Source organism: Micropterus salmoides, unplaced genomic scaffold, assembly GCF_014851395.1.
Source record: "Micropterus salmoides isolate LMB-PRFRI ecotype aquatic unplaced genomic scaffold, ASM1485139v1 Ms_hic_scaffold_8, whole genome shotgun sequence".
Classification (NCBI taxonomy): Eukaryota; Metazoa; Chordata; class Actinopteri; order Centrarchiformes; family Centrarchidae; genus Micropterus; species Micropterus salmoides.
Genome location: NW_024044570.1, coordinates 1,326,491 through 1,346,403, shown reverse-complemented (window position 1 = coordinate 1,346,403; position 19,913 = coordinate 1,326,491). Strand labels below are relative to the sequence as shown.

The 19,913-nt window shown below is 41.0% G+C and overlaps 1 protein-coding gene across 6 annotated transcripts in view; it reads left to right on the top strand.

The window, feature by feature from the left end:
• The window catches only part of immp2l (inner mitochondrial membrane peptidase subunit 2), a 249,557-nt gene that overhangs the window by 47,687 nt on the left and 181,957 nt on the right, over nucleotides 1-19,913 (top strand). Inside the window, exon 1 of one of the 6 annotated variants that reach the window (XM_038706562.1) lies at nucleotides 782-825. The exons of the other annotated variants lie outside the window; for them this stretch is intronic. The gene's annotated coding sequence lies outside the window, so the exon portion shown is untranslated. Of the gene's footprint in view, nucleotides 1-781; nucleotides 826-19,913 lie in introns of those variants that run through there. 6 annotated transcript variants of the gene reach the window in all.

The following is a 19,913-nucleotide window of genomic DNA, read 5'->3' as shown; positions in this document are numbered from 1 at the left end:
ACAGTTAATCATTTATTATATTTATATTTTAGTTCACATCCCTAAACCTACAGGAGGGTTTTATTGTATGTCACATTTAATTGTTGCTCCTCACCTTCAGATATTTTATAAACTCATCTCTGTCTTCTTCTTCACATGAACCTACAACACTTCACTTTATGATCTACAATATGCAAAGATTTGCTGAGCTTATTAACACATTCTACATGTATTTTGACCATGATATTTAGCTTGTTGCATCAGTGACTTCCTGTTACAATGAAACAGCACTGAAATGACTTCACAGGCACAAGTAGCCTGTATCCTACTCTGTGTGAAGTTTGTGTGCTGTGAATATTTTCAGTGTGTTTTGTGTACTTTGTCCAGTGTGGATGTCACATATTTTCGTGTGCGTGCGTGCACACGTCGGTGGTGTGTGCGCACATTTTCAGTGTGTCTGTGGCTGGTTTCAGTGCGTGTGCTTGGTGTGTTGTTGGTGCATGTGTGATCATTGTCACTGTGAATGTGCCAGTATTTTTTTTTCAGTGTATGTGCGCACATTGTCAGTGCGTGTGCGTCTGTTTTTCAATGTTTTCACCTAATCGGCCTCTCATAGTTATGAACTCAGTGTCATATTACTAGTTTTATTCAAGTACACGAGCTGAACGCTTCTTCCACACTGGTTTATAATTTTGTTTTCATTTAGAAAAAGTGTTCCGGCTGAGCAGCAACCAGCGGGGTTTAGGACCCGAGGGCGACACGTGACGTACGACAACAACAGGAAGACGGAGCTCACGTTTGCCGGTAGGTGAGTTAGCACGTGCAGCGGTGGCTTCAGTCTCACAGGTAACTTTGTGATATTTCGCGGCAGCAGAGACGCGTCCAGCTTCTGACCCGCGTGTTTCACCTCGCTGTTGTGAGGAGGAGCGCGCGGGTGTAGCCGCGGTGGCTAGCTGCGTCATCGCGCGCGGACACGCTGCAGAGACGCGGCGCGCTGAACTGGTTAAGGTGGAAAACGGAGATTGTTTGGGGATAAACGTCGTTAAGGTGGAAGGATCAGTGCCTGACTACCATACAGGACAGTAAGGTTCTTGTACTTTACTTACTTTGTACTGAAGCGCACCTGTGAGGGCAAAATACACTTCTTACTTCACTAGATTCATCTGACAGACGACAGGAAATGATCATTTTGATAATGGTTCGGCAGTTAAGGCAAAGTTAACTTGCATTGCTGAGCGACTGATTCTCCCTGTTTTGTGAAAGCTGTTGGCATTTTAGGCAAAGCCTTAAGGCTGTCTAAAACACATTTTACATTGAAAACCTTTATTTTATTTGTGAAGTGAAAAGGGCGATTCTACTCTGCTCTTTTTTTTTTGCATGTGGACCACATTAACCAGGTGCAGATCAAAAACCATTATAGCAGCTGCAGCTGTAACATATTTTCACAAATAGAACAAAGTTTCACGAATTTGAAAGTATGTTTTAATAGAAACTTTAGCCGCTCCAGATCTGACCGCTCTGGGTGCAGTGGTTTTTGATCTGGACCTGTTCTAATGCGGTCTACATGCAAAATATACACAGAAATCACGCTTTTATAGCTTTCACAATAAGATATGGTTTCTTAAATCTCAAATATGTCTTAAAGAACTCTAGCCTCTGTGCAATAACTTAGTCCAGATCTGACCGCTCTGTGGAGTGGTTTTTGACCACAAATAAAGTAAGTAACTTCCCCTTAACGGTCGAAGCTAACTTCAGCTTTGTTGTGTGGGAAAAGACCTTTTAGACATTTAGGACTGTGATTGACATGTTTTTTTTGGTTATTTTAGACCAAATGAGTAACCGATTAATCAAAGAAAGTCCTGGCAGATTATTTTTGTGTATATCAGTTGAAAATGAACGGGTGGTCTTGTAAAGCGGTGTCTGCTGGCCTCTTTGTCATGTCTGAGTTGTTCTCCATATTAAGCAGTTAAAACTAGCAGTCTATATATAAAGTTGAAATGTTTCCTGCTCTCTCGTGTACTCAGATACTTAGTTAGCGCTGAATAGAATAAATAAAACAGATGCTGAATGTTTTTGTCTTAATAGTCCTTATTTGCCATTTTAGTACACCTCATTAAAACTAATACAGTCTAATTCAACTGTTCAGCAATAAATCCTACTTTCTCTTTATACTGGGGGTTGTTTCTAATTTGTAGTCTAATTTAATCCGTAGTTTTGTTGAATTTATGATAAGATGCGCTATTATTATCCAGCTGCCTCTCTCTGTCTGTAGTAACCACCACTCTGGAGTCTTGCTCAATGTCCCTCCCACTGCTCTGTCTGATTGGTTACAGTCGCGAATATAGCCCATCAACAGTCACAAGACATTTGCTGCGGTGAACAGCGGAGCTGAGAGTTGAAGGGAAGGCAGCCGATATTACTGAAGCTGCAATAAATATCACAATCTCATGATCTGTTTCTGTGATGACGAGCAACCCAGCGTCCCTGTTACACCAGTCAACATAAATGTAAATGCTCCGTATTTGTATAGCGCCTTTCTAGTGTTTTCGACCACTCAAAGCGCTTTTACCTCTATATAATATATCTATTCATACACTGAGCCTAAGTGCTCAAACAGAAACTAACATTCACACTTATTCATACACTGGCGGAACAGCCGCCAGGGGCAATTCGGGGTTCAGAGTGTGACACTCTGCCCTTACCCAATCACTGCACCTTAGAGTTGAACACAGTCTTTTCTCAGTACACCTCGCAGTATAACACTATATGGTCAACAGCACCACAAACTGCAGCCTTCAGAATTTTAAAACATTACTACATGTTGTAGAGCATCAGACCTGCAGCTTCGTGTCTTATTTTAGTTGCTATATTAAAATACCTGCCAATCAGCTTGGAGGGATAGGAGCAGTGCTGAAATGATTAATCAATTAGTAAACTGACAAAAACATAAAAATTGATTGGATGTTTAAAGGTCCAGTGTGTCATATTTAGGAGGATATATTGACAGAAATGCAATATAAGATCCATAACTCTGTTTTCAGTGGTGTGTAAAGACCTTACATAATGAACCATTATGATTTTATTACCTTAGAATGAGACAGACAACTCGGGAAATAGGACCATCTGAGGAGCACCTGAATGCACCGTGAGCCGCTGGCTGCAATTCCCAACCCTCACCACTAGAAGGCACTAAAACTTACACACTGAACCTTTAAGTTATTTATCTGCTTAATGATTTTATCTTATATAACTGCAAACTGAATATCTTTGGGTTCATGACTGTTGCTCAGACAAAACAAGACATTTTAAGACGTCTCCTTGGAACTTTGAGGGGCATTTATCATTTCTGACATTTTGAAGATGAAACAATCGATTAACCACTAAAGTAATTGATAAACTTTATTGTAGCTTTGTAATAACTGCCTCTTCAGATTGTACGTTTGTCGCTGGGTTTGTTATGTTGCAGTAATAAGATTATTTCTTCTCATAAAGCACATGGAGCTGCAACATTATTCCCACCATAGTGGATAATGTTATGCCGTCAGGTTGCTGAGAGGCAGTTTCAGCAGCAGACTTGATTAAATGTCAGATATTACAGATGTAATCAGTAGGGCTGCTGTCCTCCCTCCTCAGGAGCATCAGATTATTTCTTTGTTGTCGACTCATGAAGCTGAATTACATCATTACTTTATCATACAAACATGAAAAACAAATAAGGATATGTGATGAAAAGCACAAAAGAGTAAAGTAAAGTAATCAAACCCATGAGGGTAAAACTCAGGATTTAAGTATATTTGAAATTCCTGGCTCTCATCCCGGTTTTGAAAATCTGAAATATGTTAACCTAAGCCCCTTTGACACACTTAGTCTTTATGTAAATGAAGAAAGAAGAGAGCTTGTAGAACCCCAGTAATAATCACACCAGCTGTGCCCGTACTTATTTATTTTCAACTTTGATTCATGCATGAATAAATATCCAGCAAAAGTTTTTAGATACAGCATGTGAGCAAATAAGAATCAGCTGGTCCCAACACCTCGTCATTCTATAGTTTATAAAGTAGGCAGCAGAATTCTCAATGACTTTTTTTCTATAAATTCCATATAAGATCTGTAAATTATGAAGCTGATGTAAAAATCGACGGTACGAGGAGATGGATAAGGAACGAGCGTAATTAATGTTCACAATCAAAATTTTAAGTTTTCAAACCATCACTACAGCTAATCCAACCTTTTTCAATCCAGACACTGATACTGCTTTGGGTATCGGCCGATGACGCGTACCGTTTAGTTTATCATTGTAAAATGAACAAGCTATATTCCTCATTGTGAGGAATCTTTCTTTTATGTGTAAGGCAACATCAGGTGTTACTTTGCTTCATAACTGCTGCAGAAGCTGCTTGATTGAGTTGGTTGTGGTTGCACGTAGCTGTAGAACTTGTTGGCGTAGCAAGCGGGAAATACCTGCAAACTGTTAACCCTTTGTTTTTAGCTCTCCTAGCAAAATGTTTGGGTCTGCTGGTGCACTACAATGTGTTAGTACTGAATATATGGGGGACCATATATTCAGTTTGTCACCGAAACCCGATCTAGCTATTTGAGTCCGTTCTGTGTTACGTTACATTTATTCACTGACGCTTTTATCTAAAGTGACATACAATATATATGTCAGAGGTCGCACGCCTCTGGGGTTAAGTGTCTTGCTCATGGACACATTTGTGGATGTGTCACAGTGGGGAATTTAACCCGGGTGTCCCACCCCCAAAAGTGTCTTATCCACTGCTCTATCACACATAAGGATGTTCTCCTAACAACAACATGTGGATCTATTTTTACCCACAAAACTGTTTTTGTGGATCATTTCCTGTCAATTTGCATGTCACGTTACATTTGTGACTTTTTATTTTTTACAAATTTGCAGAATTTTGTCCAGTCTGTACCACAGAGATCTGTAAACATAGATCTGTAAACATAGATCTGTAAACATAGATCTGTAAATGTGAGAGCAGTTTATTAGCTACACCAGCAGGTGGCGGTAGCGACATTGCCTCCCATGAGTTGTTAGAATATCCATTGCAGTACCCAGGGTCATCTGTAGGAGGAGCTTCTGCTGGACCACTTGACTCTACTCCGTTTAAACTTTTCTGTACAAGTGTATATTGTTTACTATTGAATACTTTATCACTGTTTTTGTTTCAGAGGTGTGCGACCTCTGGATAAAAGCGTCAGCTAAATGAATAAATGAATGAAAATGATTAATGAAATTAATGAAAGCGATGGGGAGGTGTTGTCCAGAGCTATTTGACCACCCCACAAACACTTGTGATCAGGGGTGATCCGTGAGAGTGGTCTAAAGTGTGGTCAGAGGTGTTAGTTTGAAGGGTTTGATTCGTATTTTTTTTTAAATGTGCGCTGTTTTTCGTAGCCTTTTGGAGCTACAATCTCTCTTTGAGGACAGAACAAAGTATGTACACTCTTGTATATTGCATATATTGCCGCTGCGTTGTGTTGTGATTGGTACGTCTATTTATCTTTTAAATAACACTTTTGAACACAGGAATGAAGAAGTGAGAAATGGTATAGTAATAGTAATATATATTTGGCCCGTTTAGGTAACTGGAGAACTTTAAATTCCTTGTAGATGTTGTTATGAATGTGAGTGGTTGTCTTGAACCTGTCCAGGTGTACCCCATCTTTCTCCCATTATCCATCTCCACCAGTTAAAAAAGGATAGGGATGCATGTAATAATGTATTAAAGGTTTCTGTTCTGTCTGCCCTGTGTGTGGCCCTCAACTCCAGTTATATGGAGTCACAGTGCCAAGCATTCATTTCTCTAAAAGATACCCAACAAGGGAAAAACCCACAAGGTCATTTACTGCTGTTCTGAAGGTGTTTTCAGAATCCATCAGGATGAAATAAGATTCTGTCAGCTGCATGAATAAAAAACCCATAAACCCATTTTCCAAGTTGCGACTGTTTCCTGATCAAGGTAGCCGTGTGAAAGATAACACCTGGGCACGAGCGCGCTGTTACGTAATGTGTTAGACTCGGTTGTGTTATCTGGTGTTAAACTGCAGTGTGTTGTGGTGGTGAAGAGCCGTGCTGCTGATGTTTGGCTGCTAAATAACCTCAGCAGGCAGGAAGCTGCAGCGCTCTGGAAGAAAAACTCTAGGTTTTTATCAAAAATATCCAACTCAGAGTACCGTGTCATTCAGCTCTTCCTTTAGATTTATCTTTTAGTGCAGGCGTTTGTGGTTTTGCTGTCGTGTCTGTTGACAAATGCGTCTTGACATCTGGTATTTGCTCTGTAACAACACTCTGAACCAGTCGCACGGGGAAAAAGATGTTCAGAGGTGGCTCGGCCTTGTTATTTCTGTTTGATTTGCTTTCAAGTGGCTTTCAGTCTGTATTTGTGTCCCAGAATGGCTGCCTGAGCTAATGACTGCATCGCCGGCGGCCCAAACTGCCCATTAGGCCTCCAAGGTGAGCAGAAGCAGGGATTTTTATAATGCTTTCCCTGCTGCCGTGGCCTAAAAAGCCACGCCTGATGTTCTGCATGAGAGACAAATCCCATTTGTGTCCCCAGCAGTGGGCCAGGATCCTCCCAGCTTACAGTCAACACCGACACCCGTCCAATAATCACCTTAGTTTTGGCTGAGCGAGCACGGTCATGGCCGGCATCGCGCGGCGGGGCTCGGCGGTGTGGAGATGAATAAATATTCGGTGATAAGGTTAAAGAGATTATCCAGCGAATGACTTATTTCATATAAGTACCTCATGCAAAGTCAGACCAAATGTCCCACTCGCCGAGATGAGTTTTTGTTGCTCCATTAGTGGCGATGTCAGGTGGTCAGTCCAGCTCTGTGGTCCAGAGCGCATAACGTCACCACGGAATCTGTTGTGGATTAATCCTAAAGCCTTTGCGGACCTTTCCTCCTACACCGCCATCAGGACAAGTTTCCTCTCGTACTAAACGGGAAGATTAAAGCGGACATCTGTAGCTGTCTGTAGGTCGTGGTCGTCTTTAGCAGTGAGAGATGGTAGAACATGTCCGTGTTCTTATCTTAAAGCTCTCTGACCTGCTTCTTTAAGCTTTCTTCGTACAAGGATCCCAAGTTGTATGATGAACTTGTTGAACGCCGCTCGTTTTGCTCTATTTTAAACACAGAAATGTTGCCAAAGACTAAAAGCAACAATTTCAGACTGTGGAGCTTCATGTTTTGTTGTCCAGAATCAGCAGATGCTAACGTAACAGATTTATCAGAGTTGGTACAGCAGTGTACAGAAATGAAGAGGGAATTAAACCTTGATGCACAGAACAGACAGCATAGTCATTGTACCAGAAAATGTCTCATGTCCAAAGGAAAGTACACTTAATGCGCACCAAAATAATAAATCAGTAACCACAAGATATCAGTAACATTGCAGGCAAGGAAGCGTTCCCGTGGTCTCTCATCATTTTCACTGTCATTATGGATTGTGGCCAACATGTGTTCGTGAGTCACGACTTGTGACATAAATTCTAACATTGCTTTCCACAATCTGAGGATCAGTCGAGTGGCCGTTATCGCCCCTACCTTTATCACAGTAAAGTCATATTTTGAATTTTGTGGCACATCTGATTTATCCCCTAGTGAGCAAAGCCTCTGTGACGTGGGTATTGTCATACGTAATGTGCTCTGACTTACTAACTTACATTCCCATAGTGCATGGAAATACGTTCCTTTCTCTGTCTGGCATTTCCAGCATAAGTATCTGGACAGGATGTCCATCCTATAGTTTAGAAGGATTAAATTAAAACCTGAATGTTTACTTGGATTGAGTGACCTTCCCTCCAGCCTCCCTTATATACTTCCCGGAGTTTGACAGAATATTTCACCAAACGTCTTCAGTTATTTTGCAGCGTAGGTCTTTGTGACAGACAGATAATTTATTATAAGACTTGAAACTAGCGACTGAGACCATAAACTCATCAGGAAAGTGTTTACTGAGGGAATAAATCAGCTGACAAGTAGAAACATTTTCTTTCTAATGGAGCCGGAAACAAACAGAAGAGTCTCCCCCTGCTGGCCGGTCGATGAAATGCAGGTTTAAGGAACTTCGCGTTCGCCTCAGTTCTCTAGCCGGAAGCCCCCCCCCCCCCCCCCCCCCCACACCTATTTGTCGTACGAGTGATTCTCGCGTGAGGTCTGTTGTTTGATATCGTCGTGATGTGGTCACATGGTTAATACAAAGTCCAGTAGAAAGGGTCAAAGAACAGTTGAATCATCAGTTAGTTGTTTGTTCCGTCCTAAAGCTTCAGATCGTGTGGTGCGATCAGCTGTCAGGGCCTCCGCTCTACCATCACCTCCCAGCGCTGCGACCGCAGAGCTTCTCGTCGTTAATGAAGCGCTCATCAGGAAAAATCGATCTGCCGCCACCTCCGGGCCTTCTCATGGGAAAAACAAATGTCTTCATATTGATAATGGCATTCTGTATGTAGAGTTGTCTGGAGGTCAGTTTTGTTCTCTGTGATTGTGTCGAGCTTTTCCACCTGAGAGCCAGATAAGAGCCGCCACCTTTGTGTGTGGATGGGAGGCAGCGGCTCAACTGGACGCAGTGGACTGTCCTGCTGGTAATTATGGGTAGTCTGCGGGAAAGTCCGCCTCAGTGGGCGCCTCGAACTTATGGAAGCAGGTGGAAGTGAACTTCGGGTCCCGGTCAGACGGTGACATTTACTGAACATCCTGGAGCTCTGGCCTTTTACATTCTCCTGAACGTGACGGCAGCTTCTCGTCTGTCCCCGACTTTAAAGGACACTTCCACTGTGAGACGACCATCTGCTCATTTCCTTCACTGTTTTTCAGCTTTTTCCATGTCTGGAGATATTTGGCATTTGTCTTTCGTCTGGGTTTTTTGCCCTGGAAGCCTATTTCCACCAGCTTCCACCTAAATTTAGCCTCAAGAGACACTAAGTCACATTTTTGAGAGATGTCAAAATTAAAAAATAAATTAAAAATAATCATTTTATTTATTGTGATTTTAAATGTAACAGGTTTTTTTTTTTGATCTCTACAATCTTGCCTTGAATTATATTTGTTCTTTTCCTGGCGACACTGTCTCATATATTTATTTATATACAGAAGCAGCTTCCTGTCTTGTGTGTGGGGCATAATGCAGCCATGGAGAAATTTAAAGCTCAGTATTTGTTTGAGAGGAAAAGGCGCATGAAACCTGAAGCAATGCTGTGTTCATGTCATGTGTTTCTGACTGGTTAATTTATAAACTCATAATTCTGACAGGGAAACGCTCTGCAATATAACCGGCTTACCGTCATTCACTAAGTCCATTTAAAGATATAATACGTGACATTTCTGCATTAAATTGTCAAAAACCGATGTCCTATGTTTATGTATTTTCTGGAGTTGTGTACTTGCATTATTGCAAATGTTTCCAACAACAAAACCATCATTTTCATTTTATTCTGCGTTTCATGTCAATGGCGTAGTTTCTCCTTTCAACTGTTAGAACTTCCAGTGTATACGTGGCTAAAAGTAACGTGAATTAAACTTTAATACATTACCTCGGCTGGCAAAAAATGTTAAACGCTAAAAAGTTTCATGTCTTTCGATATCAATAATTATCACGAGAAGTATTGAATGATTTTTTTCTTTCGAGTTTAAAGGCAGATTTTTGCTCCCGAGTGAAAGTGGAAGAAATCTGATTTCTGACTTCTTTATGGTCACAACAACAGATCTGAGGTCGAACATTTAAAACAATTATGATTAAAAAAAATGAAGTTCTAATTTGTGTTTGATTCAAGTAAATAAACATGAACATTTGTTATTGAAAAAAAATACATTGCGATAATTTTATTTATTATTTTGTTGTCCAGCCCGTTCTGCCCGTCAGATAGACTTTCATCTGCAATGGTGGTTGTTTGATAATGAAGACAACATCTCCCATGATCCCACGCTACTTCACTACATCATCAAACTACCTCTTTTGTTATTTTTTTGGATGTGAGAAACTTTTAGCCACAGGAACTACACACTGTGCATTTAACCCAAATTAAATAGATAGATAAATAATCTTTTACTGTCACTGCACAGTTTTTTAATCCTCACACTCTGCAACACTCGTACCACAGTACCTGAACGCAGCACAGGGCCTCTGGAGCGCCAGGGGAACCCTAATGTAGATCAGGGTTTATTGTCCTCCCCTCCTCAGGAACATGTGATTACTTGTTTGTAGCTGACTGGCATTATCACAGTTCCAGGAGTGCATGAACTCTGTGCCACTGACCTCCGCCGTGCGTTCGTCCTACTCCGCTGCAGGTTAATGCTTTCGCTGCTGAACGAGCTATTGATTCTTTTTGTTAAGAAATGGCGATGTGTTGTTTGATATGTTAATCACATGTGGGACGCTGTTTTTCACGTGGTAAATGAAGCAGATGTAATTTTCAGATGTTTCAAACATCAGTGTAAATGTGATGATTGATCGGCCAGTTTTCAGCTTGATCAGCTGTGACCGACGACTGGATCAATGTTACAAATCTGATTCTTTGCCTGTCAAATGTTCTTTTTGAAAACAAATGGTGCGCACACCAAATATTGATTTGATTTGTTCACTCGGTTTGTAGTTTGTTAATTGATAAATATAATCTATTGACATAAAGCATTCTTACAGTGTTTTATCCACACCTGCCTTTTGCAGCTCACTGTGTGTACTTTCATTTAAAAAAGGCTCAGTCATTTCCTAAAGCAGCTAGTTTTTAGTGAATAATCCAGGAGGAAATAGTGCATTTGTTTTGTACGGTTTAAACAAACAGATTTCATGTAATGCTCAATTTCAACTTAATTCAGCTTTATTGACATGAATGTAAAACAATATTAAAACTTAAAATACAATACAAAAGAACAATTGATTTCATGAAGTCCTTTAAATAAAGTAAATAAAACCAATAAATTAATTACAAATAAAGTAAACATAAAAATAAATAAATAAAACAGTAAATGTTGTGTTAAAATAAAAATAGATATTAATTAAAAATATAGTAAACATAAAATAAATAAATAAAACAGTAAGTGTGTGTGTTAAAAAATAAAATAAATTAAAAATCAAATAATATGTGTGTATTAATAGACAAAAAATAAAAAAAATCTGTATCAAATAAAATAAAGGAACGATTACTTAAAATAATAAACAATGAAAATAATAATTTGAAAGTTTTATAGAATAATTATTTAATATGTTTATCAGTCTAGTTTCCACTGGTCGTCCTCAGTTCGTGGCACGAGTAAATATATTTAGCTGATTGAACTGATTTGGCATTCTGGCATTTCTCCCAGTAAATAGGGGAGTTTCTGTGTGTCTGACATAAATTTCAATTCGGGGTATATTTCTCGTAGTGTTTTATGTTTATGAGGTTAGAAAGTGCAGCTCTGACTGTGGCAAACACACAAACCGCAACGATATGTTTCTAATAGTTGTAGTGTACGGGCAGAGTTTTAGATTTCAGCATGTGGCAGGGGAATTGAAACTCCAGGAGAACAGCAGTGAGAGGGTCAGAGAAATCAAAAGGATTGGCAAGCTTGGGACGCATATTTCATCATTTATCAGAATCAGATCATTTATATAATATATACTATTTTGATAATTGATGAATTGGTTTGGGTAACTTTTAAAGAAATAGGTTTTCTAAATGCTCTGGTTCCAGCTCTTTAAATGTGAATATTTTCTGCTTTCTGCTCCTCTCTGACTGTAAACTTAAGATCTTTGGGTTGTGGACAAAAAAGAAATTTGATGACGTCATCTTGGGCTTTGGGAAACACCGACGGACATTTGTTTTACAATTTTCTGACATTTTATTGACGAAACTACAAAGAAAATCATCGGCAGATTAATGGACAATGAAAATAGTAGTTAGTTGCAGCCCTTTATAATCATTCATATAGTTTTTAGTAGATTATCAGTGTGTTTTCTTGCCAGATTTGTTCGTGCCTGTAGACTCTCTGCACCAAAATGGAAGTGGGCAGCGCTTTGTGTCATTTCCGCCAGTTTCCACCAAAAGTTTTTCTTTTCACTAAAAGGTTCCTTGAGCTCGTTGTTGTGTGCATTTCCAGCGTGGTCTAAAGACCTGCGAACATGCGGCAAATTCACCACCTGACGTAAACCTATACGCCGTACAAAGCGAAGCACAGGCATCATTATTTGTAACCACGTTCCATGAGCTAAACGTACAAATGAACATCAGATTTGACTGGAATATAATGAAAAACTACAGGCTGTGTTTGAGCATTAAAGCAGCTTTCTGTGTGGGAGTTTAATGAAGAGAGACATGATAAATTCTGTTACAAATTTAATAACAAACTTGATAAAACCATCAAGTTCTTAAAATAACTCCAGCGCAGAGAAAGAAACACAAACATAATATGGTGACAGTTTGGAAAGGTATTAAAACATGAGCTGCAGATCAGCTGCAGCATCACGTCTGTGTCGCCTGTATTACTGTAATCAGCTGTTCCGCTTGTTTTGGAGAGGAGACCGAGCTCTGGACTAGGGCTGGACAATAAAACAATAATTATTATTTTTTCAATAACAATATAACAAATTTTCAATAAATATTCAATAAATGTTTGATTTTTTTCACTTGAATCACCAATTAGGACTTCAGTTTTCTTATTAAGATGTTTATTCTGTTGAGGAAAAAGGACTGAAAAAGATTTTACTTAATTTTACTTAAAGATATTATCATAAATATTTTGAATGTTCTACCTCAGATTTGTGTTCTGACCATAAAGAAAAGTTTAAACCTCAGTTAACCATCAGGTTTCTTCAGCTTTCATTCAGGAGCAAAAATCAGCCTTTAAACTTGAAAGAAATAAAGATTTGATAACTTATCGTGATGATTATCGATATCTAAAGATATGAAACTTTTTTTATCGTGATAACATTTTTGGCCACATCGTCCAGCCCTACTCTGGACCCAGTATTTAGCGCTCCGAGCAATAAATTTAATGCCGACGTACGGTCTCAGGCTACATCGGTGAGACTCTTTGACACAACCTCAGAACGCTTAAGCGTGATTTATACTCCTGTGTCGGGTCAACGTGCGTAGCCTACGTCAGCGTCAGCTACGCATGTAGCCGTGCATTTATACTTGTGCGTTGGTGAGTCCGTCGTTCTGCAGTTACACCCCCAAACGCCGGTTGGCGGTAGAGCTACAACGTCCACTTTTGCCGGGCCGAGCAGGCTAACTTCCGGTTTAGCCCACCGCTAACTTGAACGTGGCGGTAAAATTGTAAACGTGCGGCTGGCGCAGCCTTTTCAAACAGAATGGATCACAGTCTGATAGCGAAACGAGTCATTTCGCTCGGGTTGTCGATGCTCAAATATATCGATCCGCCGTGTTACAGCCGCCGGTATGGCCGCTTGTAAAAGTTACTTCAGAGCACGGGGCACTTCCTGTCGGCTCGGAGGCATTGCGAGGCTACCCAGCCGACCAATCGCAGTGCTTACGGTCCGCACCGCCTCGACGTGGAGATAATTTTTGTGGAGGTGCACGTGGATTAAAACTTGTCGTGCGAATGATCGATTCGAGTCAGAAGTATAAATCGCACTTCAGTTCTTCACATTCTGTTGATAATTTTAGTTTGAATATTTTATCCTTTCGAGGTTTCAGTAATACGCTGCTGGAACCTCTCTGACTTGCATCAGTAGTTAATTGCACCTTATTTAAAACTAAAAATGCAGCTGCCTGTCAAGCAGAAACTTGACCACAGCAGTGTTGTTCTTCAGCCTCCTCTTCCTCTGCACTCCAGCTCTCTCGCTCTCTTAAGTCTCCGTCCAACTTATTTGTGGGTCAGGGCTTTTAAACGGCCCCCCGTCTGCTTCCGCTGCAAAGCCCAGAACTGCTGCGAAAGCAGAAGTGGAGCTGGTTTGGGGGAAATCTCACAGTGGCCGTCTGTAATCAGCGTCCCCGCTGCCTCGCCGCATCCCCCCCTGTGGATTTATCGGTCTGGAAAAGCTTTGGAACGCCAACATTAGTCACCGGCTGAGATGGAGTCCAGCCCAGAGACCCAGAAATTCAATTCCAGCGATCGGAGCAAAAGCACACCACAATGTCTCCGCTTGATATTAGCTGATCCGCTGACCTGAGGTCTGCCGCGGGGCTCTCCGCTCTCTGAATTTGATATTTATACCCTCTGTATCTGGCTCATCTGAATAAATTGGAAATGGTTAGTGGAATTGGGTTTGTTGAACTCCTGACAGATCTCCGAGGAGCGGGTTTTAGACATAAAGAGGCCTCCTCATCCCGAGCCGACACGGAGCGCTGCTCTTTAACTTCCCTCTGCTCTTTGATGGTGCTGATATAAAAAGCAGGAGCTCTTATTTCTGCAGCAGTCTAATATCTCCCAATAAGTGTTTGTTTATGATAACCTGTCTAGTCTATTGCCACGGCTCGTTACAGGGCTGCTGCTGCCTATTGGGCGCCGGCATGAATAACAATGCAGAGAGAGAGAGAGAGATGTGCCGCATTAACTCGTTTGTCACTATGTCCACAATATTAATGTCTTCTCTGCAGACTTGATAAAGACTGTTCCCCCAGCGGGGCTCACTTTAATGTGCTGGAGTGCACTTGTCACCGCGTCGTAAACAAAGCCACAGAGGGGCTGATCCAGAAACTGCAAAACCACAACATGCATGAAGACGCGTCGGTCGGACCGCTAGACACAGGAAGGCCCTCCGTTGTGTCTCATTCTTATTCTCTTCATGCTGCTTTGCCGTCTAGACGTTTTGTTTTTTCTGCATTAATGAGCTTTGGTACAATAGGAGCTGGGAGATGCTCTTCCTCCTCACGCGCCGCTTTCGCCCAAACGAAGTGATAAACGAAGTCACGTTTAGGTTTTTGTTTTGTCGAGACAGCGACCGAGAACAAATGGTGCATTGATGGCGTTTCTGACCTCTGAATTGCGTCCCACACCTTTCGTCTGGTGTCGTGCTCATTGACGGCTGTATCGTTGGTTGGGAAAATAACAGCCGAGCCAAGCAGGGCGTCATTGTTCTGTGCCAGAGCCAGAAAAACATCAAGATGTGTGAAAAACAGCAACAGAGGAATTCAGATAGGTGTGGGCAGCAAACCAGGGTATTTAGAAATCCCTCAATACCTTTACGATTAGAATATTATACTGATACACTCAGTGATACTAGGTCCTCCTCCAGGATGGGGGACAGATGTTGCTGTTGCTGCGAACAGTTATTGCTCAGTAATCTTGTTGACAGTGTGTGTGGGTGGTGCTGGTGTGTAGCTATAGGGCCGGGCGATTTATTACGATAAATATGTCAAATCATTATTTCTTTCAAGTTTAAAGGCTGATTCTTGCTCCTGAGTGAAAATTGAAGAAACCAAATGGTTAAATATGTGGTTAAACTTTTTTTTATGGTCAGAACGGGACAAACACTTGATGCCAAACAGAGGATCACTAAACAAGTCTGAAGCAGAACGTTCAAAACTAGTCAATCTTTTCCTCAAGAAAATAAATATATATAAATAAATATTGCTAATTGAACCAAATATCTATTGACGATTTATTGAAAATGTATTATATTGTTATTGGCTATACTTCAACGCCAACAACAAAGCTTTTATGTTCCTTCTTTTTCAAAAGGTGTATTGAAAATGCAACACGCCTGTAGACACTTTAACAAAAGGGATAAAAGCTGATAAAACTTGCTCATAACTCTGTCGGCTGATTAATTAATCAGTTACTGTTTTGTCAACTGATTAATAGTTTGCGTTATTTATCAAATAAAAATGTCAAGCGTCTGCTGGTCCCTGCAAGTTTTTTTTGGCTTTAGTTCAGATGAAATCAGCAGTTTGTAGATGTAGGTTTAAAAATCCATAGATTTTATAGCACCGATCACTTAAATTAATGATAATGAATATAATTGTCCTGAAGCTGCTGTGGGAACTGTGGTTCCTAAAAACTGTGGCGATGGAAGTTTTCATCTGACAGCGGTAAAACTCTGTGATGGCTCTGTATTATTGATAAGATGGATTTTTAATTAAAATGTAGTTTGGCGGGGGGGGGGGGGGGGGGTCGTCTCCCTGTTGAGAGCAGTATGTCATGATGTGGACATTTAACTAACAAGGTGAGGACGTCCTGTTTCATTTCCCCGTCACTTTGATGTGGGACCTGCTGCGTCAGCCACATCATTTAAAATGCGCCGGCAGGAAACAAAAGTCGTTTGAGTGCGAGCGCTGCGGGGGCCCCGAGGTGTCGGCACAGAAACGACTCGACTGTAAAACTGAGCAGAAACCTTGAAGCTCCACATTGACTTTCCTCTGATGATACACTTGTTCTCTGTGAGGGGAATTATGCGGCGAGCTGTATGGAGGTGTAATGGCAATATGTTCGTGTCAGCACGGATTGTTATGCTAGAATAGATTTTCTGCTCCGGCGCTGGAGTTTCCTCCCTCCAGCACACGGTGGGTAACTGATGTCTTACAAAGCCCGACGGAGGCAGATCACCGTGTTTAATAGGACGTAACGTATACGGAGGCCGGATGTGTGTGTGTTCACAGGGCTCTGTGTGTTTGTTGCTCACTGATATCTGCTGAGTACATGTACATAGCAGTCTACTGGTTTCTATTGAACAGCTGCAGCTCCAGTGCCTTGCTCAAGGGCCGCATGTTGTCTCAGGAGCTAATCTGACCTATCTGCAATGATGCTCTTTCTGCAGGTCGACTAATCGATTAATCTATTGATTATTGAAACGAATAATCGACTATTTGGATTATGAATTAGCTATCCGCCTTTAAATTAAACTTGAGGTTGGTTTAGATGCAAAGTAACAGACGGCAACAGAAAGTCCATGACGGGACCAAACGGTTAGAAATAAGTGTGACGGAGCAGTTCTGTACTGCGACACGCCGGGACAAACTGACACTGTATCTATACAAAGAAAGGAATGACTTCACGTGTCACATCTGCCGAGTTTACAAGAGGAGACCAATAATAGCGATTTAGCAGAAGATAGCGTTTCACAAGTTTCTATAATATCCCCAACTCACAGAACTCTGTGTTTTTATTAAGGGAGTCTGGAGGAGCCTCACGCAGAGACAGCAGAAATGTTGTCTTTTCTTAATTTCTTAAGAAAGTATGAAATGGTCCGGTGTTGTCTTATCTTGCGCCCTCAGCAGCAACACATCGTCCAGCCGGGGGCGATGCATCGTTAAAGTCAGGTCACATATAATTATTATTTGTATACGCTAACCGCCATTAACAATTCATTGACTGTGGGAAAATGTATAGAAAATGTTGCAGCTGACAGGACACCCGCTTATGAGTTAAGGTCTGAAAATCCAGACAGCGCCAGCTCAGCTCGGCTCTGGTGGTCACACTTCAACACACCTGTGCCTGACTGTACTGTGATGAAACAATCTCAACTAAAACGTAAAAGAAAGAAAGAACCAAACTGACTGTAAGAAGCAGTGAAATGAAACGCCTGCTATCCAATCATGATGAAAAAAAGTAGTCAATATAGACCCCTAATTTCCCAGGATAAATCTCTGTCTTGTTTAATCTTTAGATGGAGTTATGTGCTGGAACTATTTCTTGGCAAACAACGGTGTATCCATCCGCTCAGCATTCCTCTGCATCATTCTTGGCTATAGCTCGGGGCGCCACAAACGCCGCCCAGTCTCAACACAAACAGCTGTTTACTTTGTGAGATTGATGGCAATCATCTCATCACCCTTACAGAATGAAAGCAAATAAGCGTATCTCCCCAAATATTCAACTTTTCCTTCAAAGTCTGTACAGATTCATTCAGGGGCTTCAGCTTCTTGCTAACGTGTCAGTAGAATGAATCATATTCTGACATCAACATACGGAGTGAAAGAATGAAGCTGCAGCGTGATAATAAATCAGAGAAAAAAGACGTGTTTATTTTTCACTGTTTCTAGATTTACTTTCCCAATGTGGCATTTTACTGCAATCAGGTGGTATTTGTTTTACATATTTAGGGCCTAACATCAAACGTGCGAGGACCTGATTTTTTTTTCAAATGCAGCCTTTAGTTTACTTAAATTCAGAATTTAATAAATCATTATTTATTCTCCCTCCAGTTTGATGTGAAAACTGACTGGAAGCTTTGATTTGACAGTCAGCATCAGTCAGTTGTTGGTGGTGTTACGGCGATTGGGGCGGCACGGTGGTCCAGTGGACAGCACTGTGGCCTCACAGCAAGAAGGTTGTGGGTTCAAATCCCGGGTACCTTTCTGTGTGGTGTTTGCATGTTCTCCCCGTGTCTGCGTGGGTTTCTGCTCCGGTTTCCCCCACAATCAAAAACATGTCGGGTTCTTCAGTCAGTGCTTTGACCAGAGCTCAGATCTGGAGCTGGTCCTGCACAGCGGCGCCCCTCCTTTGAGGGATGGAGAGGATGAATATCGCAACGTGCATGTGACAAATAAAGTACATTTGATTTGGTACTGAATGATAACGTTCCGGACGTTTGCTTCGGGAAATTTTCTCTAACTTAATTGAATACCCCTGCCCTACACAATTAGAAAGAGACGCACAAAAATACCTGAGGGCTCCATACCCTAAACTCAACAGGAAGTCATCCAACTTAAATTGGAAGTGCAATTTTAGGCCATTTTAAAGGGTGCGTACTTTAATGAACTCCTCGTCGGATCGACTTCAGATTTTTTGCTGTGCTATCTAAAGGTTGAAAATCGAAGATTCCCCAACGGAACAGGAAGTTGTTATAACTTTACAATCTACGCCAGCGCTGCTTACAGCTTTAACTATATAATATTCTTTACATGTTCTGTCATTTTTATGTATTGCATGTTCAAATCTGTGTGTGTTCTGTATTGCGCCCCAGATGCAAGACAGATTTCCAAGTTAAAGTTCAAAGCTGAATTTGTTTGATTTGTCGGATCATTACTGCGGTGGGAGGTTTGAGCAGAACATATTTAGACTGACAGTGAAAGCAAAGATGTTTTGGGTAGTTTGCAGCTGGCAGTCATCCTCTCTGATAGATGAAGGTCGTCTGTGTGAATGTGGAAGTTATTCAGCCTTAAAACACTCGAGCTGAATTAAATTATTTTGAATACCAGAATGCTCCGAATGTCATGTTGAGTAAATTTGATTTATCTAACCCAATATCACAAATCACAGATGTGGCCTTCACAGTCTGTGCAGCCTCCGGTCCGTCTGTTATAGACATGCTCAAAATGCAAGCGAAACATGAGGATTTAATGGAGATAAATAAAAGTGACATTAAGTCAGAGGCTTTTTCCAGTGCCTCAGTTTTGCTGTTTGAGCAGCTGACGACGGCACAGAGCAGAAAAGACGTCCAGCCGACTGTTAAAACTAAATTTCCTGAATAAGATTTATTTTCAACTGGTTGCACAGGATTTTCTGGACACATGTCTATAGTATCACGGGTGCTGTGAAAACTTTTATTCATGGGGGTCAGTCAAGATAAAAAAACTGTAGCATGTACAGTAAAGTGTTGTTAACAGGTTTATGTTTTAGAAATTAAAATATAGAGTAAATTGATTAGTTATTAACTGAGAGTTGATAAGACATCAGCTTCCCTAAAAGCATGATTTGTGATATTTCGTGGGTCTCTAAAATATTAACAGTGTGCTTTGTTGCTATTCATTTCTCTATTTCTCTTTCATGGATCCATGCGTGAAATCAGGAGCGTCAGACTTCATCCAGCGACCTCTCCAGTGCGGCTTGTGTCGCTAGTACGACCAACGCACTGTGAACGCTTCGTGATCGTTCCCTCTGGCTGAGTGAATATTACGCATCATCCCTGTAGGCTTACTACTGCAGCTGGAGGCTCTCCGCAGCGCCAAATGTAAATGAAAATGTAGCGAAATTGTCCCAAAGAAAATACTGGACTAAAGAGTAAAAGTACAGTTTTAAAAAAGGAA